The sequence below is a fragment of the Ranitomeya imitator genome, chromosome 3, assembly GCF_032444005.1.
Source record: "Ranitomeya imitator isolate aRanImi1 chromosome 3, aRanImi1.pri, whole genome shotgun sequence".
In the NCBI taxonomy this organism is placed as follows: domain Eukaryota; kingdom Metazoa; phylum Chordata; class Amphibia; order Anura; family Dendrobatidae; genus Ranitomeya; species Ranitomeya imitator.
In genome coordinates, this window is record NC_091284.1 from 394,543,739 (window position 1) to 394,550,749 (window position 7,011).

Here is a 7,011-nt window from a genome sequence, read left to right on the forward strand (position 1 = left end):
ACTATAAATAACCTAATTTAAATAATAAGGTGCAGAAATGGTGCAAACCTTTTCCAACATCAAAAACACACCAAAGCTCATAGCAAGAATGTAGACTTAGGACACGTTTACACATTCAGTATTTTGACAGTATTTTACATTAGTATCTGTAAGCCAAAATCAGAAGTGGAACAGTCAGAAGAAAAGTATAATACTGTAGAAACACCACTTCTATATTTATCACCCACACCTAGTTATGGCTTATAAATACTGAGGTAAAAAAAAATCACCAAACACTCAACTTGCACACGCCTAAGCGTGTCTTTAACACCTTCATTATATTTGAAGTACATGTACGTCAAAGGTGGTTTCCCTGCTTTTGATGTGGGCTTGCATTTTGAGCCCACATCTTTCATGCACATGATGGCTGATTTAATTAAGTGCTTCTAACAGTTGCAGGTAGAGCGGATTTTTGCCCACAGCTGTTAACTAGTTAAATCCTGCAGTCAATCACTGACAGTGGGATTTAGCACTAGCCAGTCATTCATCATGCCCATCGGTACTTCTGTCACGTGGGATATTATCGGACAATCACAGTTTCAATTCTCTTAAGAAGCCTATTAATGATACTGTAAGCAGGTGCGCGAGATGCAGGGAGGGACAGGAGGCAGAGCAAGGGTTAACAAGTTTATTAACAGGGGAATACTCCACGCAGGGGGGTAAAGGGTTAAACAGTGAATAAAACAGTTCAATGGCAAAGGAGGTATGGTGAAGAATAACAGTACTAGTAACGGCAGTTTTGATGAGAGTCAATGATTCCTAAGTTCATGTAATGGCTAGTGCTGAAAACAGCTAGCGCGGTATCTCCTCTCTGAAGGTCCTGTGGGCATCAATGCCCTGTCTTCTGGCACCAGTGGTCGGTCTCCAGTACCTTCCACTGGGCCTAGTCCATATACTGCAGTGGCTGACAATTGTATGGGCCACAGTCCTGTACAAGCCCAACGTGGCTCTGCAAATATATTCATTGGTGAAGTCAGGGTGCAAGTGAATGGGCAAATATTTTTTGGCAACATCAGGGGTTAGATAACGGTCACGTACCCAATCTCTTTCAGGCGGCACATGTGCGGTACTCATTGTCACAAAGCACATTGCACCCCGATCTCTGCCAGCTACCGGGCGCGCTGCACTTTCCTCTCTATGCTGCGCCCTGTTTGTGCCAAGACTGATGCGCCGACAACCACTGGCGCGCTGCATCTCTCTGGTAGTCATCGCACTGTACCTTCTCTCTGTAGTCACCGGGCACACTGCACGACTGTTTATCTCGGGTGCCCGCTGTTGATGGCGGAGCTGCTGCATGGACACTGGCCTGCTTAATACTGGTGCTCCCTGGATGGAGCACTCCTCTCTCTGGCTGCTGCTGCTGAACACCCGACTTCCCTGAGTGCTGCAGTCCCTCTCTCACTAGACTGCTGCACCGGTACTCTGTGATAGGGGAAGGGGAAGCAGAGTACGCCATTCACCACTCTGCCGCTGCTCTGCGTTCACGCCCAAGTGACTTGATGTGCATGCTTTTCCTTTTTATATCCCCGCTGCTGCGCGTGTTTTTCTAATCTCACTCCTTGCCCTCCTGGGACAACAAGAAGGTCCGCCTCACTAGCGCTTCCCCCAGGCATTAGGGGAAGGTCCAGCTTACTCAGGCTTCCTTCCGGGAACAGGGGATGCAGGCTCACTAGTTCCGGACCTGTCACGCAGGCACCTGCTGTGCGGTGGTCCCCCTTACAGTAGTGAAAAGTAAAAAAAAGTTTTAAAAATATGAAAAAATGTTAAAAAAACACCCACAAAAGTTAAAATCACTCCACTTTTGCTCAATTAAAAATAAAATAATTAAATAAAAAATACATATATTTGGCATCACTGCATTCATTAATGTCTGATATATCAAAATATAAATGAATTTAAAAAAATCAAAACTCCAGAATTACGTTTTTTTTGGCCCAAAACATTACATTAAAATGCAATAAAAGGCAATCAAAACATTGTATCTACTCCAAAATGATATCGATAAAAACTTCTACTCTGGGTGCAATATATAAGCCCTCACACTATGTTAGGGCTAGCGGAACGCACCGAGTAGAAATAGATATTTATTATTAATGGTGCGTTCGCAGCCCGGGGTCCACCGTGCAGGAAGAACCTGCTGCTAGTGAATGGTGGCACAATATGGCGGTGTAGACTAGCTCTGTTACCTCACAGAGCAGCCGCGAGAGGAAAGCACTGCGCCCTGTTAGCCTCACAGGAGCACAAGCTTACTGACAAGCTGATAGCAGTCTGTGGTTAAGCAACACGCAATCTCCTCACCGGAGAAGCCGGTATTCTAGGGGCTTATTTCAGCCGGGTCCCTGAACACACTCATACAATCTCCTCACCGGAGGTGCCGGTATTCTAGGGGCTTATTTCAGCCGGGTCCCTGAACACACTTATGCTAACCACACTGGCGCAAAGCACATATGACTTGATACTAGCGCATGGCCGTGCGGTCATGCGCAGTTTATATAGCTGCAGCACAGGAAGTGGCTATAGAACTTTTGCCCTTCCAAGACCTGCCAAGAGGACCAATGGAATGTGCCGCAGAGCCTGAGCACATGACCCTCGATCTCCAACGGGAGATCTTGCCCTGGGCATGCTCAGTGTGTGCAGATAAGGACTTAGTCCCAGAGAAGTCCGCTCGCTGCTGACCAGTATAGGCTTTAAAGGCAGAAGCTGGAGAAGCAACAGTAACTCTTCTCACAGAGTCAGACTGAGCGAGACGCTGGGATCGACGTCCCTGCTGAGCAGACTCCACTGCGGCTGGAGGAGAATGGGAGACCGCAGCGGAGATGGATCGAGATTCCCCCTGTGCAGCAGAGGAAACTCGACTCCTAACATTACCCCCCCTCCTTGGGCCTCGCTACGTTCGAAGGCAGCAATGAGCTGCAGAGCCCGAATGTGCTCAACAGGCTCCCAGGACCTGTCCTCGGGACCATAACCCTTCCAGTCCACCAAATAAAAATTTTTACCACGCACCACCTTGCACCCCAAAATAGCGTTCACCTCATAATCGTCCGAAGACGAACCCGATGTCCCAGCAGATGACTCGGAGAACCGGGACATATACACGGGTTTCAAGAGGGACACATGAAAGGTGTCGGTGATACCCAGGTGTGGCGGAAGGGCCAAACGATAGACCACAGGATTAACCTGCTCGAGGACCTTGAATGGGCCCAAGTAGCGAGGAGCAAATTTAGTGGACTCAACTCGCAGCCTGATGTTACGGGCGGAGAGCCACACCAAGTCGCGAGGAGCAAAGGTCGGGGCAGGGCGCCGATGTGCATCGGCGGAGGACCTCATTCTCTCCTTCGAGGCCCGAATGGCATCCTGAGTGCGGTCCCAAATGTCCCGTGCCTCCACTGCCCAGTCTGCCACCCTGGAGTCAGCAGAGGACACGGGCATAGGCACAGGAACCCGCGGATGCTGGCCGTAATTAAGGAGGAAAGGAGTCTGACCGGTGGAGTCGGCTACAGCGTTATTAAGGGCGAACTCTGCCCATGGTAATAAAGATGCCCAGTCATCCTGCCTGGCAGAAACAAAATGTCGTAGATATGTGACCAGAGTCTGATTGGCCCTCTCTACCAACCCATTCGTCTCGGGATGATATGCGGAAGAGAGATTTAACTCAATGCTGAGAAGACGACAAAGCTCTTTCCAGAACCGAGACGCAAACTGGGGACCCCGGTCACTGACAATTTTGTCTGGCATGCCGTGTAGGCGGAAGATGTGTCTTATGAACAACGCTGCCAAGGCCCGTGCAGAAGGTAACCGTGGGAGCGGCACCAAGTGCACCATTTTCGAGAAATGATCGGTAATAACCCAAATGACGGTACAGCCGCGAGACTTGGGCAAACCCACTACAAAGTCCATCCCGACCATCTCCCAGGGCCTGTCTGCCACCGGCAAGGGATAGAGTAACCCAGACGACCGTTGTCGAGGAGACTTATTTTTGGCGCATGAGACACACGCCAGAACGTAATCTCTGACATCTCGCAGCATATGCGGCCACCAGTACGTCCTCGCCAGCAGCTCAGATGTCCTTTTTGTCCCAAAGTGTCCACCCACCCTGGAGGAATGAGCCCAAGAGAGAACCTCCGGTCGCAAATTTATGGGCACAAAAGTCTTGCCTGGAGGCACAGACTCAAGCGACACCGGAGCCACGGTTCTCAAGCTCTCAGAAGGAACAATAAGCCGAGGCTCTCCTTCCTCCTCCTCAGATGACACAACAGAGCGAGAAAGAGCATCAGCTCGAATGTTCTTCTCCCCAGCGACATAATGGAGGGTGAAGTGGAATCGGGAGAAGAATAAGGACCATCTGGCCTGGCGAGAATTTAGCCGCTGCACTCTTTGCAAATATAGCAAATTTTTGTGGTCTGTAAATACTTGAAAGGGAAAACGAGCCCCCTCCAAGAGATGTCTCCACTCAGAGAAAGCCAATTTCATCGCTAGCAACTCCCTGTCCCCGATGGAATAATTCCTCTCCGCTGGTGTGAAGGTCTTTGAGAAGAAGAAGCACGGATGCTTCCGACCTTGAGCATCCTTTTGGAAGAGGACTGCTCCAGCACCAACGGAAGAGGCATCCACCTCCATTATAAACGGCTTATCGACATCGGGACGATGTAGGATGGGAGCGCTAGCAAAATGAGACTTAGTAGAAGAAAAGGCCCTGGAGACCTCTTCAGACCACACTTTGGGATTTGCTCCCTTCTTGGTGAGGGCTACCAAGGGAGCTACCAAAGTTGAGAAATGGGGAATGAACTGGCGGTAATAATTAATGAACCCCATAAAGCGCTGCACCGCTTTAAGTGAATGAGGTTCTTGCCAGTCCATCACAGCCTGTAGTTTGGCAGGATCCATAGCCAATCCCTGGGCAGAGATGATATAGCCCAGGAAAGGTAAAGACTCCTGCTCAAACACACACTTCTCCAACTTTGCGTAAAGAGAGCTTGCCCGTAAGAGGTCGAAGACTCTGCCAACATCTCTCCGGTGGGAGTCAATATCTGGAGAGAAGATGAGAATATCATCCAGATAGACTACGACCGAGGTGGAAAGCATATCCCGGAAGATGTCATTGACAAAGTCTTGGAAAACGGCTGGGGCGTTACAGAGCCCGAAGGGCATCACCAGATACTCATAGTGCCCATCTCTGGTGTTAAACGCCGTCTTCCATTCGTCCCCCTCACGAATGCGAATCAGGTTATAAGCTCCCCGCAGGTCTAATTTGGTAAATACCTTAGCTCCCCGTAGCCTATCAAAAAGCTCAGAAATCAGGGGCAGCGGGTACTTATTCTTAACGGTGATGGCGTTAAGACCCCTGTAGTCTATGCAAGGACGCAATTCTCCATTCTTCTTCTGTACGAAGAAGAACCCTGCCCCTGCTGGTGACACTGACTTCCTAATAAATCCTCTTGCCAAATTCTCCTGGATGTATTGGGACATAGCCTCCGTCTCCGGGAGAGAGAGGGGATAGACACGTCCCCGAGGAGGTTCTGCTCCAGGCAAGAGATCTATAGGACAGTCATAGGGACGGTGAGGCGGAAGGGTCTCCTCGGCCTTTTTGGAGAAGACGTCTGCATAAGACCAATAGTATTTGGGGAGAGTAGAGAGATCTGCGGGTATCTCAGTGGTGGAAACCTGAACGCACTCTTTCACACATCTGCCCTTACAGGATTCACTCCAACCCAATATCCTCCCAGAGGTCCACTCAATATGTGGGGAGTGGAAACGGAGCCAGGGTATTCCCAGCAGAATCTCATCCATTCCCTCGGGAAGGACAAGAAGGGAAATAATCTCCTGGTGGGATGGGGACATGGCTAACGTGAAAGGGACAGTCTGATGTGTGATCTGTAATGGAAGTGTCGACCCATTCACCACTCTAATGGTTACTGGTTTGGCAAGCATAACCAGAGGTATTGCGTGGCGCAGAGCAAAAGCAGAAGACATAAAATTTCCCTCTGCTCCTGAATCCACACAAAGCTCTACTGTAAGAGTGGATGTGCCTAACAGGATTGTCCCTTTAAAGGACAATTTTGAGGAAAATGCCGCAGTGTCCAGTGAACCTCCTCCAATGGACACTAGACGCGATCGTTTTCCCGACCGCCGTGGACATTTATTAGCGTAATGTCCCGGTTGCTGGCAATTTTTACATACCACAGGTACTCGAACGGTCTGAGACCTAGGTCCCGCTCGAGAAACCTCCATGGCCTCATGGGAGTCGGACGCCATAACAGGAGATTCTAGAGGTTTGGCAAAGGTGGGAGCCAGCCGAAACCTCTGCCTACACTGGGTCCGCTCCAACCTCCGCTCGTTAAAACGGAGATCGATGCGGGTAGCTATAGTAATAAGCTCCTCCAGTGTGGCGGGAATCTCCCTGGTGGCCAAGGCGTCCTTCACATGATCTGCCAGTCCTTTCCAGAACACCGGAATAAGGACTTTATCCGGCCATTCCAGCTCAGAAGCTAGAGTCCGGAATAGGATGGCAAACTGGCTGACCATGGACGAAGCCTGAGTAATTGCCAACAATTGGAGCGCGGGTGACACGGGGTCCCAGAAAGACCTGCCTCAGAGCGTCCAGGAAGATAGGAGCACTCTTTACCACACGATCACCACGTTCCCAAAGCGGCGTTGCCCACTCCAACGCCCTGCCCGACAAGAGAGATATAATGAATCCCACTTTCGCCCGTTCCGTAGGAAAACGTGCAGCCAGCAGCTCGAGATGTATGGAGCACTGGCTCACGAATCCCCGACATAGCTTACTGTCACCAGCAAACTTGTCTGGAAGCGGGAGACGGGATAAGGTCGGAGCAGGGGTGGCAGCGGACAAACTGACTGCAGCTGCACTTGCAGCCTGAACAGCGACAGCAGTAACGTCCACAGCTGAGGTTGTGCGCTCGAGAGCCGCCAACCTACCCTCCAGCTGCTGGATGTACTGCTGTAGACACTGAC